Raw genomic sequence first — 20,889 nt, forward strand, 5'->3', positions numbered from 1 at the left:
GACTTAGGTAAAACTTTCAAGTCTTTTAAAATATATAATACTTTTTAAAACAAATCTTGGATTCTTCTTAAATTATAAGTAAATTCAAACTCTCTCTGAATCTCAAGGTAATTAGTTGTTTCTTTTTCTGTTCTACCTTCTTGAACCATTAAATTAGCTTTTGCAGTTTTAAGACTTGTAATCTTACCATTTCAGTCTGTCTACTGGACAGTTTATTCCTTCAGGACAGGGACCATGGCTAAGTCACTTTTTGTTTCTGTTGTCTATCATACTCCTGAATCAGGGTAAATATTGCATGTATGCTTCTTGGACACATACGTAAGTAGAAAAGTCCACTCAGTCTGTATTCCAGAAAGTGCTTTCTTTTCCCTAGTGTGGTTGATAATGGGCATATAGTTATGGAATTTCCTCCAACTACTCCCTTATTTTCCATGTCTCTCATATTCTGCTCTGAGAAATAAATAGTTCAGTGATTACCTTTTAAATTTGATGAATGTTAGCAAAAATCTTGATTATTCAAAGCAAAAAAAAATAAATGTATGCCAGAATTTTCCTGAATTATTATATCAATTCTTGATTAACTTTGTAAATATTCATTAACTTTAGAGGAAAAAATATAAAATTTTGATATGTCAGTTCAGTTGGGTTTTGAATAATAACTGTACCTCACAAACATCTTCCCAGAGATGACTTTTATAGGAGCTAAATATAACTGTGAGAGAAAAATAGAAAGATGTTTCTGCATAATCTTAATCGTGAGCTAGCTGCCATTGTGCTGACCTAAATTCAAATACTTTCAAATATTACCTAACTTTGAATCCCTTCCACTCTGAAAACAACTGGTAAAGCTATGTGAAATCATGGTCATACATAACGATCAAATGTTCTACTCAATGTTAGATGACATTACTTACTAACTGCTTTGCAAAATTGCCTGTGAGACCATAGCCTGAAGAGGTCATGTGTACAAATCTTGAAGATCTTCACCTGTTTATCGGTCTCATGTTGAAGTCCAAAATCTGGTCCACATGAAAACATACAAACAAAAAATCCTTGAATACGCACAGGGCCATAAGAGAAACTGGCTGTGAATCGATTACAGTCCAAGAATTGTTAACAATTCAGACTAACAATTTCATGCACCTTATTCTGAAAAAATAAAAACATTGCATAATTTTCACCTTATATCTCATAAATAAGATCTCTAGGTCTAGACAGATATAAGTGTATCTATCACTTAGTCCCATTATCATAATCAGTTATCATATTGTATTTATAAATAATTATATTTTTAATGTGAATATTAATATAAAAGTGTATTTTGGCATAATATTTAATTTTAGAGGTCTTTACCGTTTATAAGAAAAAATGGCCATTATTGGAAGATCCCTTTGCATATGTATTATTAACAGCATTTCTCAACTAAGTGTCAAAATGCAGATATTTAATGAAATTATTCTAGACGACTTTGCTGGTAGTAAAGAGAGATTGGCATTAAAACCAGTTCTTCTGTTTTCAAATCTAAGTCAAAGTGCATACATTTATGTGTTCATTTGTGTGTGTTTGCATATTTGATGAAACCATGAATTGATATATTTATTCAACCAAATACATATAATAAGCCAAATATAAAGTCTTCTAGGAACTGGCAGATATTTCCTTATTTTAGTTGATTTCACTTTCCAGCTTATAATTGTACTAGTAAAACAGCAAACGTTAACTCTGTGACCAGTACAAATATAGATAAGTATGCACATACATTAAAAGTTTTGTTATGTTTTGTTGTCCGATTATTCTTTTGTGAGAATACACTACTTACCTTCAGGGAGCTAAATTATGATAGTAGAGAAACAGAGGAAGCTATATGTCATTAATTAATTAATATTAATTTATTGTAGAAACATTATTTTTAGAAAATGTAAAAAAGACATGCAAAATAATAAGTAAAATAACAGAAGAATTAATGGTGCTTGGAGAAGTCAAGAAAGTTTTCATCTAAAGATCTCAGAATTACAGCATTTGAGTTTGTGGAATTGGGAGTAGTAAAATCATTCTGATCAGGTTGAACAATGTTTACTTGTTACAAATCTCTTTAGGACAAGTACTAGGACTTACTAATCTAATTTTATAAGAATTATGAATGATGCTTTTCATATAATACAAGCTCAAAATATTTTTTTTACAAATAAAAGAATGTGTTATCCAATTATTCTTCATTGGTTTAGAGAAGAATTTTCCAATTTTAAAATTAGAAGTAAGCATCAGATAAAAATAAACTATTTAATGTGTCACTAGAACATAATGACAGACACACACTAATCTGAGACCTAATTAATTACTGGAAAAGAAGAGTTTGTGAATGTCCACAGAGATTCACAACACATAATTTGGAGGGTACTTTTTAGTGTAATGGAAAGTTAAGGCAGGATAGGGCCACACTGCTGTGTACGTATCCCAGCCGTTCCACTGACTTTGTACATTTGGGCAAGTTAGTATCTGTGCCTCAGCTTCCATGTCAGTGAATATGGGTTAATAAAAGTAGCACTAACTCAAGGAGCTCTTGTGAGGATTTAAAGTGTCAATACACAAAAAGTCGTAATAATAGTGTCTGCCATCTAGTAAGTCCTAAAGAAAATTCAGCTACCAAAACTAAAGATTTATTGCCTTTTTTTAAAACATAACTAAATTCAGAAATGCAACCCATTGCATTTCAAGTCTAGTTTAATACATACTAGTTTTATATTTTGTATATTTTAACATAGACCTGCAAGTATCCCATTGTTGCCCTCTACAGAATAAAGCAGGTGTGTCTAATACAAAACCATTTTGGCTGGAAGAGATATTCTGTGGATCACTTTGGTTCCATTAATAACCATATTGAAAGATAGATTTAAATCCAGTTTGAGTTGTGTTATTATTTTGAAAAGTATGAAGATGCACGAAATCATTGGGGGATTAAGGGAAATTCCATTCTGCTTTCAGAAAAAGCAAAGCACAAATTATTATTATAGTTATCATTATTTTCAGTACCTATTTTTTTCCAGGCTCCTATCTTTTTTTCTTTAATACTTACTAAATTAACAACTTTTTTTTTCTGCATCTTCCTTTAAATTGCCTCAAGTGTCCAGTGACTTTTCTAATATCTTTCAAAGCACTGAAAATGTTTACCTTGTGATTATGTAGCACAGGAGAGGCAAAATCCTTTTATTAAAGGAAAATTTTGTTCTTTATGGAATAGTCACTAATTAGGAATATCATAGGAATCATATTGTTGCATTGTATCATGAAGATATTGATAGTGTTTTTCACTGTATCTCAGATAATTGTACTTTTTACTAGGCTAAGAATTATAAAAATCTCTGGATACACTACATGTCATTTATGTGAACATAATTTTGTTAAATATTAATATTTGTGACAGGATACTAAATGATAGAACATTCAAATTAGTGTTCTTTACTTGAATGGACTATATGATAACTTGAATTGCATTGAGCTCATTGTACTAAGCTATATTTTTTACATAAATGTTTTATTTGTTATGTTCCGCCTGCATCACAGAGAATAGAATTGATAACTCCTGGAATTATGGACTGTACTATTTTTAAATTTCCATCACAGAATAATTATGGCCACTTTTCTTGCTTCAGTTTTAAAATAAAAAAGAAGGCCTACTTTAAAATAATTACCTGCAATTTTGACTTGACAAAGATGTCAAAGCTTATTTCCTTTCTTACAGTTCTTGTAGTGTTCTGGATTAAGAGTAAAATGTTTTGATGTGATATCTACTGTCACTGCATTTCATGTCTAGGATGATATAATTATGAAAAATAAAGCTTAACTTAAGGAAGGAAAAAAAAAGACCTGAATTTTTTTTCAACATTCCCTTTTTTTTTAGAGAAAAATAGGGGAGGTAACAATGGCTTTCTCTTTCCATTGCTTAAAATGAGCTGTTGGTTAATAGCACTGACTTCTTGTTCAAGCTCTTGAGGATTGCCACAGATTTTTCCAGTGTAATTATAACTGTTGCTCTGACATTACATACACTATGAAACAATCTAGTATAATCTATTTATTTTTTAAATTGAGATGTAATTGATATATACCATCGTATTTGTTTTAGATATACAATATAATGATTTGATGTATGTGTATATTGTGAAATAATCACAATAATTTTAGTTAACATCCATTGCCACACATAGTTACAATCCTTTTTTTTTCCTGTTAGGAGAACTTTTAAGATCTACACTTTAGCAACTTTCAAATAAACAATGCAGTATTGTTAGTTATAGTCACTGTGATGTACGTTATATCCCCAGAACTTATCTTCAGATTCTTTCTTAATATTCAAATCTCTGGCTTAATATATGACATTATGGAATAACAAGTAAATTTGTTCATGTATTTTTAATAAACATAGCTGGAAAAAGTCAACATTTATGTCATTTTGGCCAATATATGATCAAAGTCATGCATTCTGTGTTTGAAATTAAAATGAAATATGTAGGATACTGTTCTGGAAAGTTTTCAGATCCTGAACCTTTCGAACACACACTTCAAAGAATTTAAATGTGTATATTTCTGTTATACTTAAAAGTGAGCTTAAACTAGGGTAATTGGCAAAATATCAGAAGCCACATCCTGGATGAGTATTTAATAGCAAAACAGAAATAATAAAAACACATAGAAAAAAATAACAAGTTGTATTTTAAACAATTCTAAAACATTTTAAAATTTCATCTTCATCTCTACTTTCTCTTAGTTATATTTGAATCCTATTCATCTAGAATATTACTCTAGAATGTACTTTTTTTTTTTTAAAGATTTTATTTATTCATTTGACAGAGAGAGAGAGAGAGCCAGCGAGAGAGGGAACACAAGCAGGGAGAGTGGGAGAGGAAGAAGCAGGCTCCCAGAGGAGGAGCCTGATGTGGGGCTCAATCCCAGAACACTCCAGGATCAAGCCCTGAGCTGAAGGCAGAGGCTTAATGACTGAGCCACCCAGGTGCCCCATCTAGAATATACTTTGTAAGTAAAGTGAAGTAGAAATACATTATACTTACATTTTTTTCTAGTTACCAGATTTTCCTACTGTTAGTAGAAAGCCTACATTTATGCTCTTAATATGAAAAATCACGATTGTTACTTAATAAATTTCCGTAAAATTTGGAGTCTGTTTTTGAGGTTTACAAACCATTTCATTATTTTAAGTTTCCACTAATGCCACTAAATAATTTTAGATATTTTAGTTTTAATAGTATAATTTACCTCAAAAAAGCAAGTCTTCTCTCATTCTTTTTTTATCACAGGTTCCTTGGCCATGTTCTTCTGTTTATTCATCCATTTGGTTTCTAAAATAAGTTCAGCAAGTTTCTAATCAACACCAGGATTTTGATTTTCAATTACAAAAAGTTTTTAAGCTAATTTTGTGATCATTTATTACAATAAATGGTGGTACAGCTTTGCACTTTCTAGTTTCTTTTAATAAAATCATATACAAAAATAAATAAATAAAATCATATACTTTCATTAATATAATTCTTTTAAGTTTATTTCCAAAACAAAATGGCCTATGTGTGTTTTGAATGCTCATTAATTCATATTTTTGAAACTCCATACAAACAGTATTCGGGGTCCTGCCTCCTGCTACTAAATTAGTAGTGATCACATATTTTCTCTCAACCTCTTTGAAGAAAGATTTTTAAATACGATTTAAAGTTCTACAGTTAAAAATAACTTCTGTGTATTTTGAACCTAGAAATAGTGACATAATTTTATGTTAAATATCAAAGATACTTTTCAGTGTCTTGACAGGAATTGGCATCCAGAGAGTGGTTCAATGGCAAATGTTTGGGGCAAGTGTGAAATAATGGCAGTAAGTGTAATAGTGCCTTCAACAGACAGTTTCTGTGGAGAAATCTTACCTCATCTCACCCCCTTGGTTAGTTATTTTCTGAGTCTTAAACTGTCACAGTTTCCAAAACTAAACAAAAGCAAAACACCATCATATTGTAAGGGCTGTTAGACTATCATAGCCTAGTGGAGAAGGTTTTTGCTGTTTTACGTTGACACAATTTGGGGATAATTTGTGGTAATTTGTTCTGGTATAGAACTTGGAGAGAAGAAAAAGCAGATTAAGTTTACTAATGTGATTGATTTTTCCTGAGATTCTGACTTGAACATGACAGTAGTTGGGTTTGGTTCCATTCTTTTCCTCAGCTGTTGACTGAGATCTACACTCAGTGTAGGCCCATGCTAAATGAAGTTGAGGTGAGAATAAATTTCTTTTTTTATGTAACATTGATGACAATATTAAAGGTCTTCAGGACATAGGAATGCCACTATAAACTCAATCTACTAATGTAGTTATAATTTATTTCTTCGTATAGATCTAAGTTTCCATATGGTATATATTTTCCTTGGGCATGAAGGATTTCCTTTAATGTTTCTTGAAATTCAGGTCTTCTACTAATGAATTATTTCAGAATTGTCTGTAGAACAGAATTTATTTCACCTTTTTTTAAAAAAATAATTTCTAGTGGTAAAAAATTCTAGATTAACAATTTGTTGTTCTTTCTTTCGATGCATTAAAGATGTTGCTATGTTGTACTCTGGCTTGAATTGTCTGAAAAAAATAGTTATTTTTATCTTTATTTCTCTGTACATAACAGATATATTTTTTCTCTACATATTTTTTAAATACCCTCTTATTTATTTTTGAAAAACTTGCTTAATCAATGCCTTTTTCCAGTTTTCTAATGTTTCTCGTGTTCGGAGCTCTTTGAGTTTTTGGATCTGTAGCCATCATTTCTTCTTCTTGTTTTTTTTTTTTTTTTTTCCCCTTACCCTTCTGAAGGACTACAATTATACATACATTGGCTTTGCTTTAAGTTGTCCTACAGTTTACTATAGGTGATGTTCTATATTTGTTTTTTGTGTGTGCGCGCGTATGTTTCATTACAGAGAATCTTTGTTGTTATGCCCTCAAGTTTATTTTTTTTCCTAAAATGTCTAACTTACTGTTAGTCTCATGCAGTGTATTTTTCATGTTATATTAGTTTTCAGTTATAGAATTTTGATTTGATCTTTTTCTTTAATATCCCATTTAACAAATTATATTGTTTCTGTAGTTTCTTCAACATATGGTTCAACATATAGTTAATAATACTTATTTAGGGGCGCCTGGGTGGCACAGCGGTTAAGCGTCTGCCTTCGGCTTAGGGCGTGATCCCAGCGTTATGAGATCGAGCCCCACATCAGGCTCCTCTGCTATGAGCCTGCTTCTTCCTCTCCCACTCCCCCTGCTTGTGTTCCCTCTCTCGCTGGCTGTCTCTATCTCTGTCAAATAAATAAATAAAATCTTAAAAAAAAAATACTTATTTAATGTCCTTATCCATTAACTCTATTATCTGTGTCATTAGTGAATCTTTGGATTGATATTTTTTGTTGCTTTTGTTTATTGTAGATTATAAATTCCTGTCTCCTCATGCCTTGTAATTTTTTTATTAGATGCCAAAAATGAGAATTTTACTTTGATAGATATTTTTATATACTTTTAAATATTCTGAGGCTTTGTTATGGGACACAGTTAAGTTACTTAAAGAAAGTTTGATTCCTTTGGGGTTTTGTTTTGAAGAATTGTTTTTTTTTTTTTTTTTTTGGATCAGTCCACAGCAAATTTTAGTCTCAAGTTAATTTCTCCCCATCAGAGAGGCAAGAATCCTCTTAGTCTAGTGGATTCCCTATGAATTATGACTTTTTCTTCCCAGATAATGGGAGTAGATTCTTTCTCTGGTCTTATATGAGCTAGGGGCACTACTCCCTCTCAGCTTTTCAGTTGATTCATTTTCTGGACATCAGTAACATTCAATAACATCCCCACACATGCACTGACTACTGTTCAACTGAATACTTGAACACTATAAAGATCTCCAAAGTCTTCTGTGGGGCTCTCTGATCTTTATCCTGTGAACTACAGTTATCTTGGATTCTCTGGACCCCTAACTTCATATCTTCAAGTCAAGGAGACTTCTGTGCTCTGCCCGAGTTCCCCTTCATTCACTGTGGCCTGAAAACTTCATCTATGCTGAAGTCTGGGAAAATTTTAAGGTTCACATTTTCCCCACTTCTTTCTCAGAGATAGAGTACAGTTCCTCATTACCCAATGGCTAATACCTGAAGACATGCTCATGTTATATTTCTGTCCAGTTTTTAAGTTATTCCAGTCAAAAGGGTAATTTGGTTCCTTATTACTCCATCTTGGTTAGAAGCAGTAGTAGTGTGGACTCACTATCTGTGACAGCTCTATGTAAGACTGTAGTGAGACATCATTTTCTTCATCTGTATTGCCTAAGATTATGGGACAGTCTTGACATTCTTCTTTATAAGCTCTTGCCAATTGTATGCCTGAGTCATTTTTTACCATCACACATGCTAATTTTTAATTTTTCAGTAATGTTGTAAACCAGCTGTTAAATATGACCATTATTAAAATAATATATTATGTAACATAATTAAGCATGCTATTAAAAGCAAATGTAATAAATGTTGAAAACTCACTACTTAGTATATTTTGCTCTTGAGGTTTTTGAAGTTTATCTGTATGATGGAACTGCTTGATAATAGTGTTCTAATGTGCATTTCTTCCCAACTTCATGTCCAGTGACATTACATTAATAGCTCAAAATCAGGCATGATGTATTTATATTACAGGAATCAAAAAATACTGACTCTGTGTTTACTTTTAATTTTACAGACTTCAGAATGTGACAGAAGAAATGTTAGCAATGCAAATTAAACTTAGAAGTATCATATTGGGGTGCCTGGATGCAGTTCATTGGTTAAGGGTCCAACTCCTGATTTCAGCCCAGGTCATGATCTCTAAGTTGTGGGATCAAGCCCCATACAGGATGCCATGCTCAGCTTGGAGTCTACTTGAGATTCTTTCTCTCTCTCTCTCTCTCCATCTGCCCCTCCCCTGACTCATGCTCTCTCTCTCTCTCAAACAAATAAATAAAATCTTAAAAAAAAAAAAAGGCAGGGTATTATATTTGTAGACAATAAGAGTGAAAAACACCTCCTCAAATTTTCAGGAGATATTCTTCCAGCAATTGAAAAGTGTGATTTTTTTGCTTATATTTATGCTTAATCCCGTTAAAGAAAAAGCCTCTAATTCACAGTGTAAAAAGACTATTTTATGAAGAAAGGTATTTGAAATACATCATTCCTGTTTTATCAAGTTAGCCAGAGATTTTTAATCTTTGTATATAAAATACATGGTTCTGCAGTTTACTTTGATTTTTGAGACATTAATATTGACCTAAGCATGTATCTACACTCCCAAGATTTTTACTACATAGTTACTTTTATTTGGTTTTATAATTCCATTTTGTGATATGTAAAACATGTTCTAGACAATTTAGCTTAAAACATGTAGATATATGTCTCTAATTCATTTGCTTGTATAAAGGTTTATTTTTTCAAGTAAATATTTAATGGGATATTAAAACTCTCAAGTAAAAATGTCTGACATGCATTTGCCTCTGCTTAATAATCAGGTAAGCATCGATAGTTCATTTTGTAATTTAATAGAATAGGGTTTATTTCTAACTCCTGGAGGGATTTAGAAAAGATGAATTGCTTAGTTTGCATTTCTTTGGAAGACCAATAAATGTGCTGTTTAAGGTGTTCCAAGACAAAAGATGATAATTCCTGAGAATGATTGCTCTTTGAGATGTGATTTTCTTCAGTTTTTCTCAAAACTAATATGTGATTTGCTTTGCCATGTACTTCAAGGTTAGAAATCTATATCTTAGATCTTTTTATAATTAAAAGTAGTCATTTACTCACTGAGCTTGTTGATCAGGTGTCATGTGCAGCTCAGTGTTAAGGATACACACTTGACAGAGAGAGCCTCTTTCCAGGTTTGTACATTCCTGTGGGGGGGAGAAGTGAAATGCAATTAAATATAACTAAAATTTTATTAGGGCAATAATAGTTGCAATTGAAACATGGAAAAGGGAGTGTTAATGTTCACTTTGAGAGTTGCAGGAAAGTTCACAACATACTTGACATTTTCTTCCTCAATGGTATTCAATAAGCATAGCTAGCTAGTGAAATCTCAGGAATTTTATACGTGGGAACTCAGGGGGAAAAACATCAGAGAAAATATGTAATTTTTCTTAAATGATACAGTGTCGTGGTTTACTGCCCCCTCCCACCACAGGGGCTCAGTGGATGGTCATTGGACAGACAACTGCTTTTTGGACAAAGAATGTTCAGGTGAGTGAGAAATAGGGTTTTCATCCAGATCATTGCTGTAGACTGGGGAGGTGAGTAGAATAATGGCAGTGCCCAGTATATCTTAGGAAGTTACATTTAATAGTTCAATCTATGGTGAAATAAGAAACACACTGTCTAAGATTCCAGGAAACCACAGAGAGTACATGCAGTAAGAAAAGTATATACAGAAAAAAGCTTACTTCAGTGGAGCTCCTGTGCTTATTTATTTATTTACTTTTTTTTTTTTTTTTAAGAGAAAGAGCGAGCCAGAGTGTGAGGAGAGGAGGGGAGGGGCAGAGGGAAAGGGAGAGAGAGAATCTTAAGCAGGCTCCATGCTCAGCACAAAGCCCAACATGGGACTTGATCTCAGGACCCTGAGATCATAACCTGAGCCAAAATCAGGAGTTGGATGCTTAACTGACTGAGCTAGCCGCCCATGCACCCCAGCAGAGTTTCTGTCTTTAAAAAAAATCTATTATATTTAAGAAATCGAAAGTTGGAGGTTATTCTTTGGACACAAATCTTGAAATATAAAACTCTTCAGGCTTCATAAATTATTGAAATATAACACATAATCCTTGACAATTGTGTAAAACAAAGTAAAGGATAACAATAACCAATTCATCTAATATGGTGTCAGTATGGAGAATAGAAATTCAAATTGAATCTATAAACTAACTCTCTATGAAAGCTCTTGCTGAGTGAAAGGTAAAATGAAAATATTGTGACAGGTACATTTTAATAGGAAGACATAATTTTGGACTTCAACAAAATTGGATTAAATTCTTATTCTGCCTCTTCTAAGTGTAGGACTCTAAGAACATACGTTCTCATTTGTAAAAGAGATATAGTAATTATTATTCACAATTGTTCTGAGGATGAAATTAGATAGATTTATATTTAAAATATTTGCACAATGAACGATTAACTAGCACTAGGACCATATAGGAGTGAATTAAATGGAGACTTTTACTTTGTTATCTGTGTATTCCTTAATGTCAGAAAATTTATACATTGCAACACTTTGCATTCTGTTTTTGACAAATTTTTTATTCCCCACAGGTTTCACTTGAGGGAAAAAAGAACTGAATATTCAGGAGATATTGTTGATAATTTAATATTCAATAGTTAACCCTAAACTAAGACAAAAACTTTTTATTTATCCCTTATCCCTTTCTGATAACTACGCTAGTACTCATAATAACACTTATATGTTTCATGTTTTATAGGTAGGAATAGAAATACTCACTAAACATCATAGGCACTAGCTTATGCATCACACGCACCTCATTCTTTAATAATAATTATAATGTACTGAGGCCCTACTCTGCACCAGACACTATGATGAGTGATTAAAGATTGAAAATAATTAAGACACAGTCCTGTGACCTCTACATTGCTGACATGGTGCCCAGAGAACTTCACACACATCACTGCTAGATTATTAGGGTTATAATAAATGCATAGTGATGATATTTTTAAAAAAGGCGCTGATGATTAAAGACTGTGAGTAGATAGATAATATAACAGATTCAAGAATAACATACTAGAATTTTATTTTCTGTGATGACATGGAATTAAGTGTGGAATCAAGGAAGGTATCTTGGGATCCTAACATGAAAAGGAAGGTACATATACAGTAATAACCAAAACCTGTATCTAAGTTACCCATAAAATAAAATTTGAAGACTGAAAGAAGAATTAAAAAACAGTGTTTCTTTTCAAAATTCACCACTCATGGTTCTAACCTCTCAAAAGATTAAATTGGGTAGGTTTTTGCCTATCTTTAGCAAAATATTTTATCAATACTGATTCAATTCATTCACTACTCAATTATCCTAATTCAGTATCATTTTGAGGCTTTCATTGGTCTATTTATCTACCAGTTTTAGATATCTTTTTTTCTGAAATTATTCTTGTTTTTCACTGTTATTCTTTTATAGCTTTTGTTTTATTACAAATTCATTCTCAATAGACTATACAGTTTTCTTCACTGTTGAGGAACAACCTGGCAGATCATTTGATTTTCTTTTCTGTCATATGGCACATTTGGAAATTGGATTCATAAGCAAATAAAAAAGAGTTCTGGAGAAATTCCAAAGGACAAAATTGCATTTTTTTAATCAATATAGTCCCTTGAGCAATTCAGTAGAATGGAGTATCCCAACCTACCCCATATCTAAAGTTCCCTTTTTTTTTAATCTTAAAATGATCTCTTTTTTACCTGTGGACTATTTATTTTTCCAGTGGAATGCGGTTTTATAAACTTACAACTTTCTTGTTAATTTGATTCCTTACGAATGATACAAAATTGGCTTTTTCTCAGTACGTCTTTATAAACAACACTATAAACCTTTAACATTTTTTTCTAAGCAGGTATATCCTAACAAATACATTTTTAGTAGTTAGCAAAATTATGAAAAGCTTAGTTCTGTCATTTTTTTCATTAATGTTCAAAATCATTAAAACTATCTGCATTTGATGAAATTAGGACGTTCAATAAATCCAATATTTATTACCTTCTTCTTTCTATTTTTAAAATATTTTTACTGTTCCTGTTAATTCTTATTGTAGACAGAATAACTCTCCCCTCAGATGTCTACATCCTAATCTCTGGAACGTAGAAATGCGTTCATTATGAGGTAAAAGCGGCTTTGCTGTTATGATTAAGTTAAGGATCTTTCCTAAAGTGAAAAGATTGTTTGGGTGGGAACAATGTAATCTCAAGAGTCTTTTTAAAAGTAGGCAAGGTCAAGGCCAATCAAATTCCACCTGTGGACAGGTCCATCCCCTGCTCCAGTCCAGCTTGTCCTGCCTGATGGACTTCCCTAAGAATTTTGGAGTTGCCCAGACAGGCCCCACTATTGTGTAAGCTAATTACTTATAATTAGCCTCTCTCTCCCTTTTTTTAAATATTTTATTTATTTATTTATTTATTTATTTATTTATTTGAGAGAGAGTGTGTGAGATTGGGGGGGGGAGGGACAGAAGGAGAGGGAGAAGCAGACTCCCTGCTCACCAGGAGCCTGATTTAGGGCTCAATCCCAGGACCCTGATATCATGACCTGAGCCAAAGGCAGACGCTTAATCGATTTAGCCACCCAGATGCCCCTTAATCTCCTAATATATAGTACTATTAGATTCTGCTTCTCTGGTTGAACTCTGATGGCCACAGTTTTTAATGTAATTATTGTGGAATTATTTTCTAATAGCAAACCCTCTGATGAGGTCAACATGTTCCAGAATTGAGTTTTTTTTTTTTTTAAAGACTTATTTATTTGACAGAGAGAGACACAGCGAGAGAGGGAACACAAGCAGGGGGAGTGGGAGAGGAAGAAGCAGGCTTCCAGCTGAGCAGGGAGCCCAATGTGGGGCTCAATCCCAACACCCTGGGATCATGACCTGAGCCGAAGGCAACTGCTTAATGACTGAGCCACCCAGGCGCCCCCAGAATTGAGTATTTTGATCTAAATAAGCAAACTGGCTAGAAAACAGTAAATAAGTATGGTTTATTTCAAATAGTAAAATTCTGTTTTCTACTTAAGTGATTAAGAAAAGTAGTAGCTTCTGTTCCAACACCGTGGAATGAAATGAAAGACAAGAAAGGAAAATTAATATTAAATGAGATAGCTTCTGTCAATACTGATTAGCTCAAAGAGAGTTGTCTCTTTCTACAACATAAATTTGAAAATTTTATACTTTTTCAATGGAGCTTTCAAAAGATACAGTTAGAAGGCATCATGAATATGGCATCAGACTATTACCCATTTTCTTCCCTGTAATAATACACCAGGACTACTTTAATTTTTGCATTCTTAACCTCAATGCCCTTTACAATGTTCCTGAAAGTGTTCTACACACTTACTCCATAAAATCCTCCCCAATTTGCTATTAAACCTAAGTTTCACCTGCTGCCAAATGCCCAATCACTGAACCTAAAGAGAAGGTGGAATTTGTTTTCCTGTTTGGAAGTTACCATAAATTTTTTTACATATGTTTCAAAATGTATTATATTCTCCCTTTACCTAAAATATCAAAAGTTCTTTTTATGTGTAGCATATAGGTTTAATTTAGATGTAAGTTGACATAAAATAATATGTTTTACTCCTGCAAGAAAGGGAGAATTGGTTTCAGCTAAGTCTTTGTCTAGCTGCCAAAATGATGTCAGTGACCTAATGGGTAGGCCCAGTCAATCTCATCCAAACCGCATGGATTACGGAGATGCAAAATTCCCAAGTGGTGTGAGGGGCAGATATGAAAAGGTAACTATGTAGTTCAGTAAATAGTTTTACTGTAATATGTCTGACAGTGGGGTATTCCTTTTACCAGTTTAAGTAAGATATACAGATGAAGAAAACAATAATAATAATAATATAGAACTAATACTTTACATACTGAAATCTAAAAATACTCTGCTTTAAATGCTTTAGATATATTTATTCACTTAATCTTAACAATGATATAATAGGAAAATAATAATACTACCCCCCTATAATTGGAGGAACTGAGGCATTGAAAGTATTTTTTTTTTAAGATTTTATTTATTTATTTGACAGAGAAAGAACACAAGCCCGGAGAGTGGGAGAGGAAGAAGAAGGCTCCCAGCAGAGAAGGGAGCCCAATGCAGGGCTCGATCCCAGGACCCTGGGATCAGGCTCTGAGCTGAAGGCAGACGCTTAATGACTGAGCCACCCCTTGAAAAGGTGTTTTTGTTGGGATTAATGTAGAGCACAAAATCAGCCATAATACCTGGCTCGCTACAATGTAACACAGAGGCCGTTAAGGGCAGGGAGGTTTCCAAGAAGGGCGTAGGCCTTTGGAATGCCAGGCCGGCATCACCACTCTGCCATTGGAATGCCAAGGGGAGTTGCCTTCCAGAGACTTTCCTAGAGCAAACAGCCGCCCTGTGATCTAAGAGATGTAGGCATTGTCCCTTAGGCTATGTTTAGCAGAACTCCAGGACTACGCAGATTAGCAAGTGTCTTTCCTATAAACAGATCCTCCCAGTTTCAGTAAAATGCCTTGTCACACATCAAGTGCTTGAGGAACAGTGATAAGGATTTGTGATTATCCTGAAGGACCAATAAAAGCAGGAGCAAAGCAGAGCAAAGGGTCTTCGCCTCTGAGCATTGACCCCCTTGCCTTCTCTCTTTCACGGCAAAGTTTGGAGCACTCTTTCACCCCTGGGTGGGTACAGGGATTGCTGGCCATTTGTGGTATATTTTGACCAGGGCCACTCAGCCAGGAAATAAATATAGAAAATAGGGGTTCAGAGCTTGAAATCTTGAAAAGACATAACATATTGTTTTTTAGGAAAAGATTAAATAGCTTAAGTAGGATCAAACAGCAACTATATGTCAGATCTGTGATCTACGTTCAAGCTTCCTATATATGATTTTTCATGTCATATTTTAAGTCTCCTTTCTGAAGTAATTATGTGTACTACTGGTTCAAATATAAACTTAAAATAATCTACTCATAATTTATTCATTACTGCAGTCCTGTACTCAGTTAATATTAAATGAGTTCTCTCCTGTCAGTAGTGGTCAGGGCAAACCTGACAGATAGGGGATACTTTGTAAGTGTTTGGTTAATGGAAAGGCAAATTAACATTTTAAAAATGATGATAGCATTATCCCCTATGTTAGTATTTTTTTTAAGATTTTACTTATTTATTTGAGAGAGAGAAGAGAGACAGAGTATGGGCATGAGCAGGGGGGAGGAGGCAGAGGGAGAGGGAGCAGCAGAATCCTTGCTGAGCAAGAAGCCAGTTTCAGGGCTCATCCCAGGACACTGGGATCATGATCTGAGCTGAAGGCAGACGCTTAACCAACTGAGCCACCCAGGCACCTCTAATTAGCATTTTTTAGCACTAATTCTTTAATACTATATTTAATATCACAAATATCCCATAAGTCAATGTTTGAAAATATATCCCCTATAATAGCTAATAAATCATCAAAACTTTATCAAAATATACTTACCCAAATATTCAGGAGGTATATCACTCTCCCAAATTAATGGAAATAAATTTTGTGATTACTAAACACCAAACCTTTAACCTAAAGAAAAAGTGTCTTAAATTGCTTTCAGGTATCTGAGACAGAAATATTCTAGAAAATTTATTTTTCAAAGTAACTAGGAATAATCTCAGTCTAATAAACAAAATAAAATAATAAAATTTATTCTAAAATTATGATTCTGTATTCTTAAGAAACTACAAGGCATAAAGTTTCTATAGCCTGCCTTATGCAGATATGAATGCCAGTGAGACTTTGGTCTTATTTTTTTCACATTATATTCTTTACCATAGAATGCTAGTTTTGTGACATTAAAAAAAACAAACAAACAAACCAAATGCCAAAAATGTATTCTTATCTATTTTTAAACAAATCAAGATTTAGTAAAATCTTAGCTTTTGGTTATTTACTTGTGTATATGTCATTGGGGCCATGTTTAAACTTGAGTAATTTCATATATCTACACTTATGCATAAAAGAGTGGCATTTGCTTGTGTGAAACCCTAGACAGGCATAAACAAATGACCTTTTTCCTGTTAAATCTTTAATAACCATAGAAATAGCCCTGGTTCTATCTGAAGTCACACTCAGATAAGACTTCAGCAAAAGCTAAAGAACAGGGTTTTCTTTTTTTTCCCTGTGCTGTAGTTTTCATTATTTTGTCTTGTATTTTATTTCCATTTATGATCCCAATCAATAGTATAGTAGTAACAACAGATTCCAGACTTTCCTGATGACAGAGAGCAATCCAAAATCCACTTACAATTTTGTTACATATTTTTACAAACCAATGAATATGTGGCCCAATAGTTAAATGTCAGTCTTCTAACTCTGCAGTTACTATCAAAGTGCGGCAAAATGATGCATTGCTTGGTCAGAGGACTACAGATCCAGGTGCCATCCACATCAGAGCAGAGTCCTGTGTTACTGTAAGAGACACTGTTGGTACTCCTCCTTTTTCTAGGTGGGCACATCCTTCTCCAGCTTCACTCAGTGTTGGCAACTCATACTCACAGCTGTGCCTTCTGAGATCGCCCTCTCTCCCCCATCGACAGGGGCTGCTTAGCCTGCTGTGGCACACAAGGAGGTTGCCTCAGGAGACTGAGACTCTCAATCACCATTCCCCCATCCAAGTGCCTAATGCTTTAACAGTGTAGTCACTCTCGGTGGTCAGCTGTCTTCTCTGATCTAGAGCTGTGGACCCGTGGGAAGGGGAGGAAGACTCCTGCCTCAAATTCCTTGCCCTTGATTGAAGCAGGGCACGTTGGTCTGGTGGATAGTGGGAAGGGGCCCTGGCAGCCATGTGGACCCATAAAATATTCAAAGTCATGAGCCAGAACCCTTTGTGGTGATCTGTCCTCAACCAGAACCCAGTGAATATCTGTTTGAAGAAGTATGACATTACATAGCAAAAAACCCCCACCACAACAGGTTAAGACATTAGAAATAAAGGTAAAAACTTTATAATGTAGTGCTTTTCCTCTGTTTTTTAACAAGGTTCCTCCCTTCCTATAAAGAGATATCCATTCCTCTGTTTCCCATATTTTGATATAAAATATGACGTTATCAAAGAATCGTTCTGTTCTCTTTTTCCTTCCTTTTAGTTATTTTCTCTTTCTTCTTCTTTTTTGTTTCTGCTGATCTTTTACTCTCTTGTGGTTTAAAATACCACCTCTGGGTTGCCTTGGTGGCTCAGTTGGTTGAGTGTCTGCCTTCGGCTTAGGTCATGATCTCAGGGTCCTGGGATCGAGCCCCGCATCGGGCTCTCTGCTTATCAGGGAGTCTGCTTCTGCCTCTCCCGCTGCCACTCCCTCTGCTTGTAATCAATCTCTCTCTCTTTCTGTCAAATAAATGAAATCTTTAAAAAATAAAATAAAATAAAATAAAGTAAATAAAATAAAATAACCTCTTTGGATGACTATTGCATTGGTCTTCTACGGCTGCTATAACAAATTGCCACAAACTTAGTATCTTAAAGCAATGCAAATTTATCTTACGGTTCTGTAGTTTAGTAATCCAAAATAGGATTCAGGGAGCTAAAATCAAGGTGCTGGCAGGACTGCATTCTTTTCTAGAGGCTCTCAGAGACAATCTGGTTTATTGACCTTGACAGCATCTAGAGGCTGCTTGTAGTCCTTTGCTTGTGGCCATCTCCTCCATCTTCAAAGTCAACAACAGTCACTCAGTCCTTCCGACATTACATTACTCTCACCTCCTCTTCCACCTCTCTTGACCAATTTATAGACCTTTGTGACTACACTGGTTCCACCCACATAATCCGGAATAATCTCCCTATTTTAAGGTAGGTGATTAGCAACTTTAATTCCATATTCTACATCAATACCCCTTTGCCAGGTAAAATAACCTATTAATATATTTCAGGAGCTAGAATATAAATATCTTGGAGGCTCTGCTATTTTGCCTACCACACCTCACCAAATCAAAACAAATATTTGTAAGGTTCAGATAGACATTTTTTAAGGAATCTCAAAATTTAGACTTCCAACCATATCTTCATCTGGTGACACAAGAGGTTTATCTTTTTATTTACCTTTCTATAAATCTAGCAAAATCTATTGATATTACCAAAAATTATTTCTGTAATTGGCATTCATTTTTTACTATCATTGCATTAGGTAGATTAATATTAATTGCAATAACAAATAAATCTTCAGTTCTTAGTGGCTTAACACAAACATGTCAACCTCTTACTCATGTAATATTTTATTGTATGTGATCAATAGCTGGTACTCTACACAGTGATTCAGAGACACAGAATCCTACCAGATTATGGGTTAATCTTCCCAGAGGACCATGGAGTCCTTTATTTCCAGCTGGCAGACAGGAGGCCAACAAAAGCCCATATAAATTTGACCACATTGTCCAGAAAATGCCACATCACTTCATTTCATAGTCATTAATTAGATAGCCATGCCTGGCTTTTGGGAAACTAGAAACATAATCCCTGGCCGTACAGCTACTTCCCATAAAAACAAAACCAAAAACCAAAAACATGGCAGTATATCTGGGTCAAAGTCTAACTATCAGGCCATGGGATATTTTCGCAAACACTTCTTGCTGTCTAAAGGAGATGTACCACTTTATCAGAACTGGATGTACACCTGTTTTTATTATATTTGGATATGAATCCCATGACTTGAAAATGAATTAAAAACAATTTAGCTCTAGCACTTAATACACATGGTGGGCAACTGCAACGGAAACTCTCTTTTGGAAAAGGAAAGAATGAAAGGCCATAGGGGTCACTGCTTCACGGCAATAATCAAGTCACACCAACCAAGCATTGTGAGATCTCTTGTTAAGAATGACAAAGTATCTGAGATGTTAATCTACCTATAAGCTAATGTATTCGCTTGGCCAGTTTTGTGGAGTCTAGTAGAATATACAAGATTTCCAGGTCACATGTGAAAGACAAGTTTATATTCACAGCAGTAGCAATAGTTGGGGTATCGGCATTTTTGGTACCAGCTCTCTGAGCCCCAGTTCTCAGAGGGAAACATGAAGACCATGTGTATCACCTGCCCAAACAATGAGTTATGTTACAGTAGTGGAAACATGTGCTTGGGAAATCTGGATCTTTTGTAATGGACTGTAAATTAACCAGGTCTTAAGTCTATCTTTCAAGGCATTTTGCTATAGAAATGTTTAATATATACAAAGTTTGCTATACAAATGGCCTTGGGAACATACCTTGTGACAAAAGGGCAATAACTATCTCACAAAATGTGCAACAACGTAAGAAACCTATAGAGGATTGTATTCTAAAATGCCTTTACCCTGAAGATCACGTATATGTATTGATGAGATGCTTATTCCGCTTTCTGGGGTGAATTCTCTTGTCCTGTGTTCTTTGTGATCTACGACCACCCTGTGGGTGGTTATTGCAAAATTATGACTCCTTTTCATGTATTTTTTTAATTCTAAAATAGCTGTTGATTTACAGAAAAATTGTGACTATAATACATAGAGTTCTTATACCCCCTGACAAGTTTCCCTCATAGCATCTTGTGTCATTATGGTATAATTGTCACAACCAATGAGATGAATTTGATATATCGTTAGGAAATTCAAGGAAGTTATGGAGCTTATTTAATTAGATTTACCTAGTGTCTTTTTTCTGTTTTAAGATTTCATACAAATACCACATTACATTTAGTAGCTTTGTTTCTTCATGCCACATCATGTCTCCTATTCGTGATAGCTTTTCAGGCTTTTCTTGTTTTTGATGACCCTGACAATTTTGAAAAGTACTGGTCAAATATTTTGGAGAACAACCCCCAACTGGCATTTATCTTTTTTTTGTTTTTCATGTGTTTTTTTTTTCCCCACGTGATTAGACTATGGGTTTTTAAGAGAGCTATGGGTTTTTAAAGGGAAGACCACTGAGATAAAGTACCATTTATTATAACTTATCAAGAGTACATACTATCAATCTGACTTATAACTATTAATATTAATCATAATCATAATCACTTAGCTGAGATAGTGTTTGGCAGGTTTCTCTACCACAGAGTTACTCTTTTTTTTTTTTTTTTCTTCTCCCCTTCCTTATCATACTCCTTGG

Source organism: Ailuropoda melanoleuca, chromosome 11, assembly GCF_002007445.2.
Source record: "Ailuropoda melanoleuca isolate Jingjing chromosome 11, ASM200744v2, whole genome shotgun sequence".
NCBI classification, from domain to species: domain Eukaryota; kingdom Metazoa; phylum Chordata; class Mammalia; order Carnivora; family Ursidae; genus Ailuropoda; species Ailuropoda melanoleuca.